We start from the raw sequence: 22081 nt of genomic DNA on the forward strand, positions 1-22081 counted from the left end.
GCCAGAGCCAGCACCAGTGTCTGTTCCAGTGCCAGAGCCAATGCCAGTGTCTTTTCCAGAGCCAACGCCAGTGTCAGAGCCTGCATCAGTGTCTACTCCAGAGCCAGTGCCTGTGTCAGCTAAAGCATCAGAGCCAATGCCAGAGTCGGAGCCTGCGCCAGCTCCAGTGCCTATGCCAGAGTCAAGGCCAGTGCCAGAACCTGAGCCTGTTCCAGAACCTGTGTTAGAGGATGACAGAGAGACCTCTGCCTTAGCTGGCCATGAAGACGTCATCATCCCACTGCTGCCTGGCCATGAAGATGTAGTTGTTCCTCCACTGCCCGGCTATGAAGGCGGCATTGTCCCACCGCTACCCGGCCATGAAGTCATTGTCCTGCCACCACCCAGCCATGAAGACATCATCGTCATCCCGTCGGCAGGTCCTAACCAGGACCAAAGCAATGCACTGACAGAGCTCGAGCCCATACCTGAATCCAGTTCCGAGTCCAAGTCAAGTCCACAGTCCAAGTCCAGAGCTTGAGTCCTCTACTGAGCCCAAATACAGCCTGGAGCCTGAGTCGAAGCTCACTTCCTGCCTTGAGCCCAAGCCAGTTCCAGAACTCAAGCCTGAGTCATCTCCTGAGCTTGAGCCAGAGTCCAGTCCAGAGCTCAAGTCCTGAGCTAGAGCACACTACCACCCCTGAGTTAAAACCAGATCCAGAGCTCAAGACTGAGTCATCTCCTGAGCTGGAGTCAGAGTCCAGCCTAAAGCTCAAGTCATCTCCAGAGCTCGAATTCAGCCCGGAGCTTGAGTCCACTGTAAGTCCTGGATCTGAGCCAAGTCTGGGGTCCGAGCCAAGTCTGGGGTCCAAGCCAAGTCCAGAGTCTGAGCATGCTTCCTGCACAGAGCCCAAGTCATTTCCAGAGCCCATGTCCAAAACAGAGTTTGAGTCATCTCCACAGCTCGAGCCCAAGTCCAGTACAGAGTTCAAGCCTGAGTCCAGTCCTGAACCCGAGTCCTCTCCAGAGCTCAAGCCCAAGCCATCTCCAGAGCCTGAAACCAGTGAAAGTCAGGAGTCCAAGTTTTGTCCTGAGCCTGAACCTGAGCCCCCACCAGAGCCAAGTTGGATGGATTATTGCTCCCGGAGGAAGCTCTTGGAGGGGGTTCTGTCAGTCTTGTGTGCTGTGGCACATGCATCTGAGGGCGCACCCTGGGTGGCACATGTGCCATTAATGATGCACACCTGAACTTAATTAAGGAGCTATATGTGCACCTATTTAAGGACTGTGCTGATACTTGATCAGTGCAAAGTATTATGCTATGTCAGTATGCATTACTGAGCCTTGTTCCCCATTTCTGATTTCTTGTTTCTTGATTCCTGTGCCTGTTTCTTGTTCTTGCTTTGCCTCTGATATCATTTTTGCGCCTCGCCTGACCCTTTGCATGTTTAACGTTTTGGATTTAGCCTGCCAATTTGGACTGTTTGCACTTTGTAAATAAATATATACTTCTGCACTTACATCTGCCTACCTTGTACCTGACACCCTGCAGTTGTGGTCTTGAAATAAAGATAGATAAAACTTTATTGATCCCTTGAGAGGGTTCCCTCAGGGAAATTAAAATTCCAGCAGCATCATTACAGAATAAACAGAGAATAGAAAATAGAGAAAACTTCTAGATAAATTAAGCATTAACATATACAAATATAAAAAATAAAATATGAAAAAAAAATCTAGCAGGAGAGGTATCGCACATTATATTGCACATTTATATTGCACATTGTCCAGTATTGCTTTTTATCAGGCTAGGCTACTGCTCCTTCCCATCCTCTGTCCTCCTGTTAACCCTCTTCCCCCGAGAGAGGAATTGTACAGTCTGATGGCATGAGGGACAAAGGAGTTTTTAAGTCTGTTAGTCCTGCACTTGGGAAGGAGCATTCTGTCACTGAACAGACTCCTCTGGTTGCTGTTGACGGTGTGCAGAGGGTGACTAGAATCATCCATGATGTTCAGTAGTTTGTCCATAGTCCTCTTCTCTGCCACCATCACCATAGAGTCCAGCTTCACACCGACCACAGAGCCGGCCCGCCTGATCAGTTTGTCCAGCCTGGATGTGTCCTTCTTAGATGTGCTGCCCCCCCCCCAGCACTCCATGGTGTAAAACAGGACACTGGCGACCACAGACTGATGGAACATCCACAGGAGTTTCCTGCAGATGTTAAAGGACCGCAGCCTCCTCAGGAAGTACAGCCTGCTCTGTATCTTCCTGTACAGGTGGTTGGTGTTGCAAGTCCAGTCCAGCTTGCTGTCCAGCCACAGTCCGAGCTACTTGTAGGAATCCACAGCCTCTACCTTGACTCCTTCGATCAGAACTGATCGTGACCTTGGTCTGGACCTCCCAAAGTCAATGACCAGCTCCTTGGTCTTTGAGGTGTTGAGCTGCAGATGATTCCTATTGCACCAAATGGCAAAGTCCCTCACCAGGCTCCTGTACTCCTCCTATCTGTCATCCCTGATACACCCCACTATGGCTGTGTCATCAGCAAACTTCTGAATGTGACACATCTCTGAGTTGTAGCAGAAGTCCGCAGTGTACAGGGTGAAGAGAAGAGGGGCTAGCACCGTGCCCTGGGGTGCCCCGGTGCTGCTAATTACAGTGTCAGACGTGATGTCCTTCAGCCTGACATACTGCGGCCTGTCAGTAAGGTAGCTGGAGATCCAGGTGACCAGGCAAGGGTCCACTCGCATCCTGTTCAGTTTGTCCTGAAGCATAAGGGGCTGGATGGTATTGAAGGCACTCGAGAAGTCCAAAAAGAGGATCCTCACTGTGCCATTTCCCTTATCCAGATGCAAGTGTAGCAGGTAAAGGATAGCGTCTTCCACACCAACACCTGCCCGGTATGCAAACTGCAGACAGTCCTGGGCATGTTGCACCTAGGATCTGAGGAGGCTGAGGAAGAGCCGCTCCAACGTCTTCATCAGATGTGATAAAATAAAATCCTGAGTTTCTATTTCCTAGACCGAGACAAGACCAAGTAAAAATGTGGTTGATTCCAAGACAAGCTCAAGACCTTCAAAAAGTGGTTTTGAGACCAGTCTCAAGTACTACAACACTTATGGGAGAAATGCAGTCAATACTTCTCTGTCTATGAAATTTGCTAATTTATCTTCAATTGCAGATCATCATACTATACAATGTACATGCACTGCTGCTAGTGTTGCCACCTGTCCTGGTTTTTCCTGATTGTCCCGGATTTTCATGGTCTGTCCCGGAAAAAAAAAATAAAAATCCGGGACACTGAATGTCCCGTTTTTTTGTACATGATGGGCAAAATGTGTATTCAACTTGCGAGCCAGCTGAGAACCAGTTTACTTTTCCATAGCTCGCCGTGATAAGCGGAGCCACGTCATTACGTTGCTGAATACGTCATTACGTCGCTGAATACGTCATTACGTCGCTGTATACGTCACTTATGTCGCTGTATACATCAGTTACGGCGTCACGTTTGCATAAACCTTGGCGGGAATATCAAAGCAAAATCAACACGGAAGAAGCAGCAACAACAACAACAATAATAATGGATGACTTCGCATTTGTATAGCTGCTGCTTCTCGTCGCTTAAAAATGGCGATCTTTCGCGGTCTTGTTATTGTTGTTGGTCTTAACAACTCCGCCCCCTGCTGACGTAAGCGGTTCTTTCCTCTGGCCCAGCAGAGAGTTGGTGCTAGCCTGGAACCGGTTTTTCTGGCCCAGAGCCAGTTCTTTGTCAGTGGAAACAGAAAACCCGGTTCCAAACTAAGCACTGGCCCTGAACCAGCCCTGGAACTGCTTTGGTGGAAAAGGGGCAATGGAGGATGCTTGGACTGATAAAAGAAAAAGACTCTCTGTTGCAATGGTGAAGGCTGAGCTTCAAGTCAGGCTAAACTTTCAGTTGTCCTGTACTGAGTTCAAGACATTCATTGAAAATCAGCCAGGACTCATAGCAGCAACAAAGAAAAACACCAAATATAAATGGAAGATTAGGTAAGATTTTGGTGAATTAAATGAAATAGTGTAGTGTAGTACATACTCCTGTATGTGCCCAGTTATATCAGTTACATGTCCTATGTATTTGTTTAGCCAAGAGCAGCAGAGGCACAGGCAAGCACAAGCAAAGCACACACCACACTCTAAGCAATCAGTTAAGCTGTTTGACACTACACTTTACATTGTTACATTCAGGTATTCTTAGATACAATGAAAAATTAGATTATTTTTATTCCACATAAGCAAACAAACAGAACTTAATTATGTATCCCCCTTTTACCTGTGCCCACTACTGCCCCCAGGTGTCCACAACCAAAAACTGTTGGAAATAAACCAAAATAATGAAGACCTGCTATATTATGTAAAGCAATTAACTAAACAAATAACTAGCAAAAACGTCATTTTTACTAATTAGAGCAATACAATTTCAGCGTAGAAGGGCGATTTTTGTCTTGGGTTAGATGTGTGAAGGGTGCCGTTGCTTACAAGCAAAAAGGTCGATTGGATGGTCGAAATGTCCAGGATTTTTGTCAGACACAGGTGGCAACCCTAACTGCTGCACTGTAGAAGATGAGCTTAATATTTGTTGTGCTTAAAAGATGAAAAACAACCGCAATGGTGGTTCAAACCCTACATGAAGTGGCAATTTTGGATGCAACCTGGCCAAGCAAGCAGTCTGATGGGACTGCTTCATAATCAATGTAGGAGTGGTGAGAAAAAAAAGAAAACCTGTGGAAGAGATGACACCAGGATGCATTATGTGAAGAAGGCAAGCCAGCAGAGGCAGTGTCATGCTCTGGGAAATATTCTGCTGGGAAACATTCAGTCCTGCCATTCATGTGGATGTTACTTTGACATGTTCCACTGACCTAAACACCATTACTGACCTAAATGCCATTACACCCCTTCATGGCAACGGTATTCCCTAATAGCAGTAGCTTCTTTCAGCAAGTTAATGTGCCCTGCCATTGTTCAGGAATGGTTTGAGGAACATGACAAAGAGCTCAAGATGTTCACTTGACCTTCAAGTTTCTCAGATCTCAATCTGACTCAGCATCTGTGGGATATACTGGACAAACAAGTCTGAGCCATGGAGACCCCACCTCACAACTTACAGGACTTAAAGGATCTGCTGCTAACATCTTTGTGCCAAATACTAGGGATGTCGTACTCAAGACCAGCCTCAAGACCACTTTTGGATGGTCTCAATCTCACCTCAGAATCAACTACGTTTTCACTAAGTCTTGTCTCTGTCTCAGACACTGAGGTCTTGGAATTTTATTTCAAGACTGGTCAAGACAACAAGTGTAGAGTAGTTCTGGCAGGCCACAAAGTCAAGCTCAGCCATCCATCCCAGCTACATCAGCTAACTGCAGCTGATCTCAAGCTAGCCCAAATCAGCTGTCAGCTCAGCTGATTCCCTTCTATGCATTCTTTCAGTAAATCTCTCATAGAGCACCTTATTTAAGCTGCTTTAACCTGCCTACCTTTGCTGCTTCCTCTGCAAGCCATTTTGCAAGTGAGTACCATTTCCATTCGGCGGAGCTCTTGTTCAGCGAGTAGAAATCCTCTGCTCCCAAGATTAGTGAATGGCCTGCGCCCAGGCTCTGGGAAATTGTTATAAATAGCATTGCGGCTCCAGTTGAAGCTTCCCTTGAGGAAGCTCTGGCCACTCCGCTACCCAAAAAGGGCACGAGTCTAAGCCCCAGCAGTCACACCTGCAGACCCAAATAACTTCTTGTCAGCCTTGTCCAACATCACTTGCCACCATGAACTCCAGAATCCAAGCCCTGGAGTCTGATCAGCTCTCTCTACAAGTTCATGTTTCCCAGTAACAGCAGGTTTGTTTACATCCTCCATACATGCTCCCAAATTAGCCATGGGGACAGCTCCTGTGTCGCAGAACGATGACATCACCACCCAAATACTCAATTTGATAACTTGTGTTAACCCTATAAGACAGCTCCCTATAAATATTTTGAGGGGAGAAAAAAAGAGCCTAATTTATTTGTTCTTCATAATGACAAAGCTCAAAGCATCAATAAACAGTTGATAACTTCAACAAAACAGACCTCATGTTAAAACTATAATGCTTTCCCTGGTTACATGGTTATACTTGTGATGATATTATATTATAATAATTTGCTCACTATTATATGAGCAAATTATTTATAATCATGCTATCTCACCACCCAAATGAGGATGGGTTCCTTTGAGTCTGGTTCCTCTCAAGGTTTCTTCCTCATGTCATCTGAGGGAGTTTTTCCTTGCCACCATTGCCACAGGCTTGCTCATCAGGGATAAATTAGGGATAAAATTAGCTCATGTTTAAAGTCTTTAATTTTCTGTAAAGCTGCTTTGTGACAATGTCTGTTGTTAAAAATGCTATACAAATAAACTGATTTGACTATAGAATTTCTAGGCATCACTTTAGACAGCAACTGGATGCAAGCTTTACTGCCTCAAAAAAATCAAATAATTTCAGAGATGTCATGAGAAGTGCAGGAGGCAGTAGGAATTTCAAAAGGGAATTGTTTCTTGTAACAATTCCTGATGTGGGTGGAGCACAGAAGCATGGCAGGCGAGAGTTGATGATTACACAAACCACTTTATTTAGCTTTTCAGCTTGCTTGCTTACTCACTCACTCACTCACACATGTGTTGTGGTCAGGGAGAGTGCTCCTTTTCTCTGCTCTCTCTCTCTCTCCTTTTATGCTCCCACCCTGTAACACACACACACACACACACACACACACACACACACACACACACACACACACACACATTAATTGACAGAAGGTGGAATGACTTAGCCACTTACCTTCCCCAACCCCGCCCTCCATTCACAGGCTGCTGCTTGGCCACGCCCCCACTGCCACATACCCCCACTGCCTGACTCAGGCCGGGGAGCAGTCCGGCCTAAAGCTGACTCCCCCCCCGATGGGAACGGAAGTCCCCTACCACCATCTGTGCCCCCGGTCTGTGGATCACCTCGAACTTAAATGGCTGGAGGGCGAGATACCAATGGGTGATCTGTGCATTGACATACTTCATGCGGTGGAGCCACTGGAGGGGCGCATGGTCCAAACAGAGAGTGAAAGGGCGCCCCAGCAGGTAGTATCAGAGGGCGAGGACCATCCACTTGATGGCGAGGCACTCCTTCTCGATTGTGCTGTACTTGCTTTCGCGCATCGACAGTTTCCGGCTGATGTAAAGCATGGGGCGCTCCTCACCTTCCACCTCCTGCGACAAAATGGCCCCCAGCCCTCTGTCCGATGCATCAGTCTGCAAAGGGGAGAGAGAAGTCAGGGGAGTGTAAAAATGGCCCCCCACACAGTGCAGCTTTTACCTCAGATAAGGCCTGTTGGCACTGCTCTGTCCACTGGACCGGATCTGGAGCCCCCTTTTTAATGAGATCAGTTAGTGGGCTGGTGACATCCGAATAATTAGGTAGAAACCTACAATAATAGCCAGCCAGCCCCAAGAACCACCTCACCTCCTTTTTGGTCTTGGGCCTCGGGCAGGCCGCAATTGCTGCAGTCTTGTTAATTTGGGGACACACCTGCCCATGACCCAAGTGGAACCCCAGATACCGTACTTCCACCCACCCAATCGCACACCTTTTTGGGTTAGCTGTGAGGCCCACTCGCCTCAGCAACTTTAGAACAGCCCTCAGGTGTTCCAAGTGCCGCGGCCAATCATGACTGTAGATTATTATGTCATCTAGATAGGCGGCCGTGTAGGCACTTTGTCTCCTGGTGTGAACTCTCTAAGGCACACGCCCCTGTCATACAGCCTGCTTTGATGTTTTTGTGCCTGCCGCAAATTTTCCTGGGTTAGGTGCATGAGGGTGTGGAGTTTTGCATGCAGGTCAAGAAAATACTGGATTTCATTTTTACTAGGTGAAGGTCCCTCCTCCCAATTTTCCTGTAGCACATCCAGAATGCCACGCAGCTTGTGCCCATATAATAATTCAAAGGGAGAAAACCATGTGGAGGCTTGCGGGACCTCTCGTACTGTGAATAACGGGCTCGAGCCACTTATCCCAATTACATGCATCTTCACTTATGAATTTCCAGATTATGTTTTTGAGTGTTTGGTTAAATCGCTCTACTAAGCCATCCATTTGTGGGTGATAGACACTGGTGCAGATAGACTTAATCCCCAATAACCCATACAGCCCGCACAGTGTGCGTGACATAAACAAAGTGCCTTGGTCTGTCAGGATTTCTTTCAGAATCCCAATCTGGGAGATAAAGTGGAAAAGCGCTTCCGCAATACTGCATGTTGACATATTGTGGAGAGGCACTGCTTCCAGATATCATGTTGCATAGTCCACTAGAGCTAAAATAAAGAGATATCCCTGTGCTGACCGATCTAATGGCCCGACGAGATCCATCCCAATTTGCTCAAATGGGGTCTCGATTAGAGGAAGAGGGCGCAAAGGCGCTTTTGGAGTCGCCATGGGATTTACTAATTGCATTCACTGCATGCCGCACACCACCGATGGACATCCCCGCGAATCCCTGGCCAATAGAACTGGGCCATTATTCAGGCTAGTGTTTTATCTTGCCCCAAGTGTCCAGACATGGGATTAAAGTGAGCCGCATGGAATACAAGTTCCCTACAGCTCTTTGGGATTAACAACTGGGTTATTCGTTCCTTAGTTTGAGTGTCCTGCATCACTCAGTACAATTTATCTTTAATAATAGCAAAATAGGGGAAGGTCGGTGCCGCACTTGGCTGAAGAGTTTGACCATCGATTACTCTCACTTGGTCAAACGCATGCCACAGAGTCTCATCTCATGACTGCTCTAATGGGAAATCCCCAAGGGAATCTCTGAGAGAGGGAGGAGGAGCGGGCTGCTCCTCACTCTGACGCGGTGTTGACGTAGATGGCTCTGTGACAGCTTCTCCTGTCAATGCCACACTGGGATCTTCCCATGATCTACTAGTGCAGGACCCACTACATATTAAATATTCCATTAGTTTTTTAAACCCCAGGCAATCAGTACCCAAAATCAACGAGTGGGTGAGACGAGGACTAACCGCCACCTTTATTCTATGCATTTGGCCCCGGAATAGAATATGGACAGACACTAGAGAGTAATGGTGAACATCCCTGTACACACACAACACTTTCATCGCTTGTGCTCCCCCAATGCCTCACCTTGCACCAGGCGTTGGTGAATTGAGGTCTGATTACAACCGGAATCCACCAAAGCGTGATATGTATCCCCTTGAATACTCACCAGTATGTGATACATTCTGGCCCAATCGGGGGTGGTTTCTGGCACATCGGGGATCCGGATTACAGCACCCACCTCCATTGCGGAGCTCTGACTATGGAGATGCTCCTATTCCCCGCCGCGCCAGCACACCGGCCCAGGCTTTCCCTCTGCACTGGTGTTATGGGTGTCACTCACCTGAGTGGGAGACAACACAGACACAGAAGAGGGAGATGGGAGGACACCACGGGTTCGATGGGCCAGCTGGGGAGGAGCCAGCTGCTGCCTCCGTGGCAGGGGAACAGGGTGGATGGGGGACAAGAGATGGGGGAAGAGAGAGAGAGAGAAGAGAAGCAAGGGGAGACACCTCATCTGCCTGTCATAGGAGCCGCCTCCAGGTGGTCCTCCATCAGCTTGATGGCTCGTTCCAGCGGTGCCGGGCGGTGACACTGGACCCATTCCACCGTTCCTTCCAGAAGTCGAGAGCTAAACTGTTCCAGTGCCACTAGATCGATGATCTCATTGGCATCACTATCTTCCACCCTCAGCCACCACTTGCAGGCGTCCTGGAGTTGCTGGCTGAATGCAAACGGCCGGCCGACCTCCTCCAGTGCCAGCATCCAGAAGTGCTGGTGATGTTGCTCCGGGGAGCGGCTGAGCCGCTACAAGATGGCCTTCCTCAGGTCAGCATAGACCAGTCAGCTGTCAGCAGGGAGCTGTTGCACTGCAAGCTGCACCTCACCAGTCAGGAGCGGGAGGAGGTGTGCCACGTGCTGCTCCAGCGGCCACCCCCACGCCTCGGCTGCTTGCTTGAAGAGAGCGAGGAACACTTTTGGATTGTCCTGCGGTCCTATTTTTGTGAGGGTGGCGGCATCGGTGGCCGACGGCCCTGCTGACGTGAGCAGATGCTGGAATGCCTGACAATCTTCCTGCTGGGCCAGCATCAAGGCTTTGAAGCGTTGCTCCCGTTCCTCTTGGAGGGTGATCAGCGCTTGATGCTGGTTCTGCTGGGCAGTAGTGAGGGCAAGGATGAACTCTTCGAATGGGGAGGACTCCATGGGGTGGTTCCTTTCTGTGCTCCTGGGTTTCAGCACCACTGTAACAATTCCTGATGTGGGTGGAGCACAGAAGCACAGCAGGCGAGAGTTGATGATTACACAAACCACTTTATTTAGCTTTTCAGCGTGCTTGCTTATTCACTCACTCACACATGTGTTGTGGTCAGGGAGAGAGCTCCTTTTCTCTGCTCTCTCTCTCCTTTTATGCTCCCACCCTGTAACACACACACACACACACACACACACACACACAATAATCAGCGGTGTGCTGATACATGGCCAAAAGAATTGTCATCCTTGTCAGCTGACACTTCTTTTATGCTCTAAAGGAATCTGTCCAATTGTGTAGCTCACCTTCTGTGAGGTAAACACTGGTCAATAAGCAAATCCTGTTTTTGTGAGAATGAGGCAGCAGCTGTAAACATCATTAACAAGGGCACTCCTCAGTTCCGTTATTAATAGATTCATGACGTGCCTCACATGGTCCTCTGTGTTGGATAATTTCATCATTTGAATAGCCCATATTCCAGGCTTGGACAACAGTGCCTGATTCTTGTCTCACTTTGAATTTCAGAATTTCACCAACTGTGCCCAGAAGCAGTGCCATCCAGCCTGACCTGACCCATTCATTCAAATTGCTCTAGACTAAACATTAATGTTATTGCATAGCTGTACAGGCTGTTTATAAACTTACTAGCTATATTACCCCAACAACAATCTGTGAAGCTTCAACTTGCCTCACCATATTTTATCTTGGTTTACGGTAGCAGCTATTGAATTTTTCCCGTTCCAGCCGCACACCATGCGACTGCCATGCAGTTCCCAGCTGAACGCCAGGGGGCTGCCATGGATGGCTCAGACCCCCTCCCTCTCCTATTTTAATTCTAAACACGCCCATTCATTCGATTCCACGGTGTCGCCATTAGATGGCACTTCTCTCATAAAAAAAATTACTTGAAATGTTGTGTGAAGCTGTTGTACTGCACTTTATTCTGTTTTTTTATGATCTTATGGATTAAAAACATTGAGATGATGAGCCATCTGAAAGTCTTTTTTTGGGGGGTACATCTTACCTTCTCCGAATAAGTAATGGTTACTAAGTGATATTAATTACCTTTGATTAGTAATTATCAGGTATTACCTACTAGCAAACAAGAGATAATTTTACCCAATTTCAGTGAGAAAATAGCTGTTGAATAGATACATAAATGTGAGGTAAATTTTACCCAATTTAAGTATTTCATAGCTTTTTATTTCAGTTATTTTATACTCAATATATGGAATGAAATCTACCCCAAACAAGTCAATGCAAATTGTTACCTCAGATTTATTGGGTAAATTCTATACCGTAGGTTACTTTTTTCAGTGTGCACTGTAAGAAGTGATTTTGGAGAGTGGTAAATATAATCTAAGCAAACCAGATAAAATTTACTCGATTATTGCAGTCAGCCAAGGAATATTTAGGAATTATTGCAGTCAGCCAGGGAACTCTCGGACTGCCATCTTCCTCTCTCCGGCTGTTATGGTAGTTTAGTGAGCTATGGTATACCGTAAAACAGGTTCATTATTTGAAATGTTGTGTGAAGCTGTTGTACTGCACTTTATTTTGTGTTTTTTGATCATTTGGTGCATCATTGCTGCATATAAACAAGGCGGTTCAGTTATTTGTTGTATAAATGCACCTGGACTGCAGATTTGGTCAGTCCAGAAACATTTGAAGCTGTTAGTGAGTTATAAAACAGGTTCATTACTTGAAATGTTGTGTGAAGCTGTTGTACTGCACTTTATTTTGTGTTTTTTGATCATTTGGTGCATCATTGCTGCATATAAACAAGGCGGTTCAGTTATTTGTTGTATAAATGCACCTGGACTGCAGATTTGGTCAATCCAGAAACAACTGTTAGTTAGCTGTTAGTTAGTGAGTTATAAAACAGGTTCATTACTTGAAATGTTGTGTGAAGCTGTTGTACTGCACTTTATTCTTTGTTTTTTTTGATGATTTTATGGATTAAAAACATTGAGATGATGAACCATCTGAAAGTCTTTTTTGGGGGGGTACATCTTACCTTCTCCGAATAAGTAATGGTTACTACCGTAAGTGATATTAATTACCTTTGATTAGTAATTATCAGGTATTACCTACTAGCAAACAAGAGATAATTTTACCCGATTTCAATGAGAAAGTAGCTGTTGAATAGATACATAAATGTGAGGTAAATTTTACCCAATTTAAGTATTTCATAGCTTTTTATTTCAGTTATTTTATACTCAATATATGGAATTAAATCTACCTCAAACAAGTCAATGCAAATTGTTACCTTAGATTTATTGGGTAAATTCTATACGGTAGGTTACTTTTTTCAGTGCAGGAGCAGGAGAAACTGCAGGTCTTAGTAGTCTGGTGGTTACTGCACATGTCTTGTACCGGTAACTCCTGAAACATGGTTCAATTCTTGCCTTGGGTTTTTCACCCTCACTCCTCTCTCCCTGTTTTCTGCCAACCTCTATACCAGCCAAGGCTTTGAACCAGAATTTTTTTCCTATTGGTTCATTCCGAACAGAAACGGAATTTTAACGTTTCCGGTTTTGGGTTCCACCATTAAATAGACGTTCCCGAACCGGTTAGAACAAAATTTCGTTCCCGGAACAGTTAATTACGTTCCCTGTCAGCTGTTTAACAAATAGCTATAAAATTATGTCTCTGTCTCATCCAGCTTAAGCCAAATATAGGCTAATTCTATTACAACCTTTATTAAATAAGACAAGAAATAATTCAAAACAATTATTATTTCAAATGTTGGCGATTTGGATTCTCAGTATGTCTTCCCATCTACACAAACAGAAAAAGTGCCAAAAATGAAAGATAATTTGTTTAGTGTGTTACCAAAGGCTAGTCAGGCCCTATAGAGGGCTACCGCATGATGTCACCGCACCGTGAGATTTTGTTAGGCGCCATATTGGAAGACCAAGTACACATCTATGCAAGTACATACATACATAAAACAAACTACACCTGAAATGTAGCCAGGGCCGGTTCTGCCCTAATCTGGACCCGGGTGCAACATCGCGCAACCCCCCCCCCCCCCCCCCAAAAAAAAAAAAACAGTCTAAATTAGGACAACCATCACATAACTATAACTATAAACATGTTATATCAACTATTTTAACTAAATGGGCTATAATAAATAAGCCTGCAGGCAGCCACGGCGGGCTGCCTCAGGAAAGTAACCATTCAATGACACAACTGAAAGCCTGCAGCCACGGCGGGCTGCCTTAAAAAGTAACCATTTGTCCTACCTTAAAACTTGTTTTGCATTTTCTGCCTCCTTTTTTGTATTTTCGACCCTCCGTTTATTTTCTTTCCTTTTCTGAAAACCCGATTTGTGTCCAGACATTTTGTTCTGCTACCAACGAACTAACTTGTCAGGTCTCATCTCTCGAGCCCGCGATGATTCCCGTGGGAAGAGCAACAATTGATACATTTTTACAAACAGCCAATCCCTATTGGCTGCAACGTTCAGGCTCTTCTTTGCTCAGACACTCAGTAATGCACTTACTCACTTATTATCACGTGGAGTCGTGATAGTAGTCCACCTTCCCGCTCTCTCCATTCAGTCAGCAAACGTCACACAGGAAGTGAACCCCAGCGGGTCATAGAAACTTGCGCAGGAGAAGAATGACTTTTTTATTTGTAGGCTACGGAAACTTTGAGGAACGAAATAAAAACCGGTATTAACCGGTTACCATTATTTTTAATAAGTGTTTCTGTTCCGGAACATAAAAAATAATAAAGTTTCTGGTTTCGTTTCTGTTCCATGTGAAATAGAAAAAGTTCCCGATTTTCATTTTCATTCCTGGAACCGGTTCAAAGCCCTGATACCAGCTACTGTTAAACAAAGGCAAACTCGCTCAAAAATAAATATTTGAAAAAAAGGGACTCTTGCAATCACTGTGCACTTTTTAGTGTTACGTGTAGGTCCTGCTTTCAAATAGGCTAGACAATATTAAATAGTGGCAATGTTGGGATGACTGAAAACAGACTTTTTTTTTGCTTATAAGACTTTACTAACTACTGAAATCTATTACAAGTTGAATGTAGCCACTGATTACTGTTTCATGAAGTAGGCCTTATAGGGCACGCTAAACAACATGCTTGTGATGAAAGTACCGTATAGCTTAATTGTTTGAATCAGTGTATCATTCGTTCTTTCTATTTTCAAATTAAAAAAAAAAAAATAATAATAATAATAATAATAATAATAAGTTAAATTTATATAGCGCCTTTCAAAAAACCCAAGGACACTTTACAATTATAGACAAGGAAAGAAAAATAAATAAATAATAAAAAATAAAAAGTCCACCAAGTAGGGGTCAGGATGTAATTCCCGTGGTGTAGCAGCCACAGTCCCACCAAAAGATGCACAAAAACAAGTCCCATATCTCCAGCACCGCCGCCGTGACACCGTCAGCAACATCGCTCGAACACCATGCCATGGATCCACACAGCGAGCAGAGAAGCTCCGCCATGCAGAGCGCTGGTGTGTCCCAAACCGCCTGCACAGCCGCCGCGATCAAAAATGGCAATCAAAAAGTGACTGGTTATTTTATTTGTTTTTATTTTAACACAAAAAATGAAAAAAATGACTGGTTTTTCATATTTTTTTATATGAGCCTAAAATTGAAATGAAAGTCATTTTTTGATTGCCAATTAAAACTGGAAAGAACGAATGATACACAATCTGTGTATCATTCGTTCTTTCTTTTTTTCAGTAATACGCAATGACTCGGCCAGGCCCTTTCTTTAGTGTAATAAGAGACAGTAGAGAGGTTCATGCCATTTGTCTATTTTTATTAAAATGTACCGGTACAGTGTAATCACAAAACAGTATCATATTTGAACCGACAAGAGACAGTTACCGTATCATTTCCCACTATGCCCTCCTTTGTTCCTAATAACCAGATTTATCACGTTTAATTATTAACAATTATAATAATAATAAATCAATATAAAACCCCAACATCTACAGAAGATTTTCAACAAATAGGGGGCAGGGAAGCTCGCACACTCCAGCAGCGAGTGATCTGTGATGAGATGATTTTGAGAAGCAAAAAAAAAAAAAACGGTCAACACCAGCAAATGTGGATTAAAGCAGAAAATTTTGTTAGGTAAAATCATTTTAGAAATTTTAGAAATCATTACATTCTTGTTTTTTCAATAAAAATAATATTTTTTAACTTTATAATGCTTAGTTACGTGCTGGGGCTCTGTCCGTCATTGATAGCCCAACTAATCACAGCGCTGTGGTTCTTTTCCTGATCCTTGGCATTGTTTTTTTTTCTTTCTTTGTTGATAATGTGTTATCGTATATGATAAACACGGTTCATTAAAAGGCCCAGAGATTGCCCCCTCCTCTCTGCAAAAATTTGCCGCTTTTCCACTACAAACGCGGCTGAGTTGGGCTGAGCCATGCCGTGCTGAGTTGGGCTGAGTGGGGCTGTTGGAGTTGCATTTCGACTACAACCGCGCTGAACCGTGCTGGCTGGAAGTGGGTGGACACATTGGGTGGAGTTAGCGAAAGTGGGTGGACGTCACGTGATGTTAAGCGGCGCAAACAGTGACATCAGTGATCTTTTAAGCGGTAGTCTCATGACCCGGATAGTAAACAATAAACATGGAGGACATGGAGTCATTAGTGTTGCTGGTCTTGGTTCTGTGGCTTGTTGTCACCGACAACGCCAACAGATACTGGCAAGAGCGTATAGATGAGGCGAGGCGCATAAGGCTCCAGAAATTCTCGTAATTCGTAATTCTTCTTCTTCCGGGTTTACGGTGTTTACAGATCCCAGCATGCTCGCGGGGCGTGTGTGGGCATGTGAGGACACTCCTCCTCACCAATCAGTGCACAGGGGAGTGTCTGCTCACGCCCCCAGCCTCACTCAGCTCGGTTTGGCTCGCTTCAGCCCCACTCCAAAACCGTGTGAGTTTTGGGTGCTAAGCAGGGCTGAAGCGAGCTGAGTCGTGCTGTTTTGAGATAGTCAAAACGCGAGCCCTGTCGGGCTGAAGTGAGCTGAAGCGAGCTGAAGTGAGCTGTAAAAGGCAGTGGAAAAGGGCCAATTGTGTTTTCCTCTCAAGGTGCTAACTGTCTCCATTGTATTGTGAACAGCCACTCCACCCCCCACTGAGGTTGCTATTCATGAAGGGTAATTTGGTTTTAGGTTACACCCCAATTTCAATGACAATTTACTCTGCCAAGCTCACAATGTCAGAGGACTGGAATTAGTGCCCCAAAAAACACAATTTCAGCTTGGAAAAACTACAGACGGTATAACTTCAGGAAGAAAATAAACATTTATTTCACACTAAGAAAAGCAGGCTCGCTACACATGGAGGCTATACAAAGTACAGAAATGTAGCATACAGTTGTCCCATCTAGTAGTTTCCACATTCCCATGGTGAGTCTTTCCTACGGTACATTTGCCACAGGTGTATTTGTGGCAGCATACACAAAGTTCAGTGCTTCTGTTATTATTGCAGGGTATGCACACCTGGCACTGTGTCTTTTTCTTCTGAGAAACTTTCATCTCATACTGCTGTTTGTGTTCTTCCCCTTGTGCCTTTTCCTGCAAAAGCCTGTTTTGAAGTTCCTCTGCAAGCTCCAGCATGGGCCATCTCCGTGTTCCTGCACGCACCGAGTAGTTGTGTAATTTCTGGTCCATGATATCAACGCTGTATTTGAAATGGTTGTAATCAACAACAGTGTTTTGTTTTTGTTTTGGGGTGTCCACAATTTCCACTTTCTGATGCATGGTGCTCAGAAGACAAACAGATTTTTTTGTTGTTGTTGCAAACACCATCAGCAAGGCACTTCCAGATGTGAACACCTGTGTGGAGTACAACTGGTGCCCCGAGGTTTCCTTTGCAGTTGCTGGTAGCTCCTGACGATTTTTGTTGATGGTGCCAAGCAGAGTTATTTTTTGTTGAAGAAGCCTGTTAGCCAATGACAGAGAGGTGAAGAAATTATCCATAGTTACAGTCCTTCCCTGGTTCATACGGTAAATGGTTCCATCAATTTCAAAACAACATTCTCTGATAGCCGTTCTCCCGTTGGACAAGTGGGATCTTTTCCCAAGTAAGGGATGGCATTACACATGTATTTTGTGTCCAGATCTGCTGCAATCCAAAACTTGATTCCAAACTTGTCAGGGTTGGATGCGATGTACTGCAGAAAGGGACAACAAACCTTTGAAGGCAATAACTGCTCATGCATGGTAACATGTTGCCCTGGACTGTAGGACGACACACAATTCTGAACAAACTCCTGCCAGATGTCTGAAATTGCTGCAAATTTGTCCGTTTGTATGCGCTCCTTGCGGGTGTCCTTGTTGTCGAAGCGAAGGTACCGCTTTATTTCAAGAAAGCGGTTACGGGGCATTATGGATTTGATATCGGGGTTGCCGAATCTATTGGCCCACATGAGTCGCATGGCACCAATGTAGCCCTTGGCAGCCCTTCGAAAAAGGATTGCGAGGAACGCCATCAGCTCGAAGACACTCATCTGCCAGCTGGGATTTGTTCTATGGCCCTCCTGGACTGTGCAGTCTCTGATGGCCAACAACATGCTGATATCCAACAAATACAGGAAGCTTTGAAGGCGACTCGTGATTTTGCGTGTTGCAAACTCTGTTGGCCTTCCAGATCCATTGAATGCTGTCTGTGGAGTTTCATGAGCAGAAAAGTCTCCAACTTTGTGGTGGAACCACACAGTGCCATCTTTCGCCTTCTCTGTGGATCCAGGTGTTATGCCCACATCTGCAACTTTGTTTTTTTATTACAAGGGGGGTTGATGTGCATTGTGTCTTCCTCCTCATCTGATGTGGCCTCTGTGTCTGAACTGTCCTGCTCAATCACATACTTGGGTTAGGGTTTCCAGAAAGATCCACGTCCTGGCCTAGGCCAAGGCCGTGTTGTGCACTGTCCTTCCCAAGCCCCATCCTCAATGCTCCACAAGTGCCTGGTCAGTACCCCCATGTTATATTTGGGTTATTATTCCATTATTATTTGAGGCTAGGTTTTGGGCTAGGGGCTAAGGCTAGGGGTTGGGTTAGGGGTGAGCTCAGGTTGGGGTTAGATCCAGGATTTGGGGTTAGGGTTAGAACTGATCCTTCTTGGTTGCCTTGGTTGTGACATTGTGAAGTCTGGTTAGGGTTAGAAACAAAGAGGTTATTTCTCAGATAACACAATAATTAGGCTTCTTTACACAACAATGGGAGGCAGGTAATGGTATGTTAGACTTATTCACAAATTTGGGGGGGGGATTTCATTGCAGACTAAAGTCTGCACTTTGGGCCTTCTAGTGCTAAAAATATGCTGTTAACTCAAAACACTTCTTATTCATTGCAAAACGTTTATTTCAGTGCTGTATACAGGTATTGAGCACACAATGTGACCGCTTTTATGCGGTAGCCTAATAATAATAGAACAACCCGAAAATTGCAGGGTAACCCCAGACCTGCGCAAGTGATGCGCTACTGGCAAAAGAGCCAGCGACGTATGAAAAAAACCCACACCTTGGACCAAATACATATTATTTTCGGCACGCTGCTCCACCAGTCTGTAATGGTATTTTTCATATGATTACATTGCGGTGTAAATGTGGTCTTGAGAAAAAAAAAACATGTTTGCAGACCTTTTGTTAAAATCGCTAAAAGTGATGTTGTAATATTGAAACAATGGGTCTTACAGGGTAAACTACAGTATGGCGTCTAACCTTTTGTAATGCATAACAGCTCGTTTGGCTGGAATGCGCAAGCTGCCCTACCCCCCATTCAGTGAAAAGGGACCATTCTCTTTGAACAATGCAAAAGGCATCCCCCAAAACAGAACATTCAGAATCTGTCTCCTGTAAACTGCTAAGGGCAAACACTCAGAACACACACTGAAAAAAATTATACTTTGGATAAACTGTGGAAAAACCGAATTAAATATTAATTTATGTCTATCATATATAATTTGTGCTGGATATTTTATTTGGCATTAATAAAAACATTTTAAGATGCCTAAATTTGTGGATGTGGTCTAATCTCGCGTACGTTTCCGATTCATTTCCGCATGTTTTTTCAGAGGGGACACACACACACAATGCTAATGCACTACTACCAATGTGCAATTCTAATATTTTTGCCTGTGTGTGTGTGTGTGTCTGTGTGTGTGTGTGTGTGTGTGTGTGCGCGCATAAGTGTGTGTATGTGTGTGTGTGTGTGCATAAGTGTGTGTATATATGTGTATGTGTGCGTGTGTGTAAAGTCTTATTTTTTATTTTGTTCATACACTGACTCTCTCTTTCTTCTCTCTCATGCACTCTTCTTTTTCACTTTCAAACTTCTTTCTTTCTTTCTTTCTTTCTTTCTTTCTTTCTTTCTTTTTATTTATTTTTTCTTATTCCTTTTTCTTTTCTTCATTTCCTGTGTGTGTGTGTGAGAGAGAGAGAATGAATAGCCTCAGTATAATATGACACTCTGGCCAAACGCTGTCAGGGTTTTACACACACACACAACATGCGGACAGATTGAGAGAGAGAGAGAGAGAGATACAGATAGACACAGACAGACAGAGAGATAGACAGACAGAGATACAGACAGATAGATAGAGTGGTGCTTGAAAGTTTGTGAACCCTTTAGAATTTTCTATATTTCTGCATAAATATGACCTAAAACATCATCAGATTTTCACACAAGGCCTAAAAGTAGATACAGAGAACCCAGTTAAACAAATGAGACAAAAATATTATACTTGGTCATTTATTTATTGAGGAAAATTATCCAATATTACATATCTGTGAGTGGCAAAAGTATGTGAACCTTTGCTTTCAATATCTGGTGTGACCCCCTTGTACAGCAATAATTGCAACTACACATTTCTGGTAACTGTTGATCAGTCCTGCACACCGGCTTGGAGGAAATTTAGCCCGTTCCTCTGTACAGAACAGCTTCAACTCTGGGATGTTGGTGGGTTTCCTCACATGAACTGCTCACTTCAGGTCCTTCCACAACATTTCCATTGGATTAAGGTCAGGACTTTGACTTGGCCATTCCAAAACATTACCTTTATTCTTCTTTAACCATTTTTGGTAGAATGACTTGTGTGCTTAGGGTCATTGTGTTGCTGCATGACCCACCTTTTCTTGAGATTCAGTTCATGGACAGATGTCCTGACATTTTCCTTTAGAATTTGCTGGTATAATTCAGAATTCATTGTTCCATCAATGATGGCAAGCCGCCCTGGCCCAGATGCAGCAAAACAGGTCCAAACCATGATACTCCCACCACCATGTTTCACAGATGGGATAAGGTTCTTATGCTGGAATGCAGTGTTTTCCTTTCTCCAAACATAACACTCCTCATTTAAACCAAAAAGTTCTAGTTTGGTCTCATCCATCCACAAAACATTTTTCCAATAGCCTTGTGGCTTGTCCATGTGATCTTTAGCAAACCAGATGAGCAGCAGTGTTCTTTTTGGAGAGCACTGGATTTCTCCTTGCAACCCTGCCATGCACACCATTGTTGTTCAGTGTCCTTCTGATGGTGGACTCATGAACATTAACATTAGCCAATGTGAGAGAGGCCTTCAGTTGCTTAGAAGTTACTGTGCGGTCCTTTGTGACCTTGCCAACTATTACACGCCTTGCTCTTGGAGTGATCTTTGTTGATCAACCACTCCTGGGGAGGGTAACAATGGTCTTGAATTTCCTCCATTTGTACACAATCTATCTGATTGTGGATTGGTGGAGTCCAAACTCTTTAGAGATGGTTTTGTAACCTTTTCCAGCCTGATGAGCATCAACAACGCTTTTTCTGAGGTCCTCAGAAATCTCTTTTGTTCGTGCCATGATACACTTCCACAAACATGTGTTGTGAAGATCAGACTTTGATAGAGCTCTGTTCTTTAAATAAAACAAGGATGCCCACTCACACCTGATTGTCATCCCATTGATTGAAAACACCTGACTCGAATTTCACCTTCAAATTAACTGCTAATCCTAGAGGTTCACATACTTTTGCCACTCACAGATATGTAATATTGGATCATTTTTCTCAATAAATAAATGACCAAGTATAATATTTTTGTCTCATTTGTTTAACTGGGTTCTCTTTATCTACTTTTAGGACTTGTGTGAAAATCTGATGATGTTTTAGGTCATATTTATGCAGAAATATAGAAAATTCTAAAGGGTTCACAAACTTTCAAGCGCCACTGTAGATAGATAGATAGATGTACATGTAAAGCCTCAGCTGCGCATGCCGCCTGGCAACGCGCACCCTCGCTCCGTGCGCTAGGTGAAGGATCGGTCAGTGGAGAGCTCAGCTAAGATCAGCATGTTTAATTCCCCAAGCCAATGACAAGAACTTTCGTGAGAAATAACGCGAACATCTGCATCATGCGGGATTTGCGGGCGGGAGCAGGACAAAATATGGCGGGCGGGAGTGGGACTGAAAATCATAATTCTTTGCGGGAGCGGGACTGAAAATTCTGTCCCGTGCAGACCTCTACGGAAAACCCAGGCATGCAGTGTAACCCCCGGGCTACCAAGGCGCATATAGTCCCTGCCATTTTCCCTTCACATACTGTACATAAATCACCTGTCAGATCTGTTGAATTAATTTTTAATTATATTGACATTGCGCTCTAACCGATGAGTAATTTCATTTCTATTAGGATTTCCCAGTGTGATTGGCAGCTGCAGCAGTGTTACGCTTCTTTCAGAAAACATATTCAAACTCGCTGTATGAGT

Source organism: Neoarius graeffei, chromosome 14 (assembly GCF_027579695.1).
Source record: "Neoarius graeffei isolate fNeoGra1 chromosome 14, fNeoGra1.pri, whole genome shotgun sequence".
NCBI lineage: Eukaryota > Metazoa > Chordata > Actinopteri > Siluriformes > Ariidae > Neoarius > Neoarius graeffei.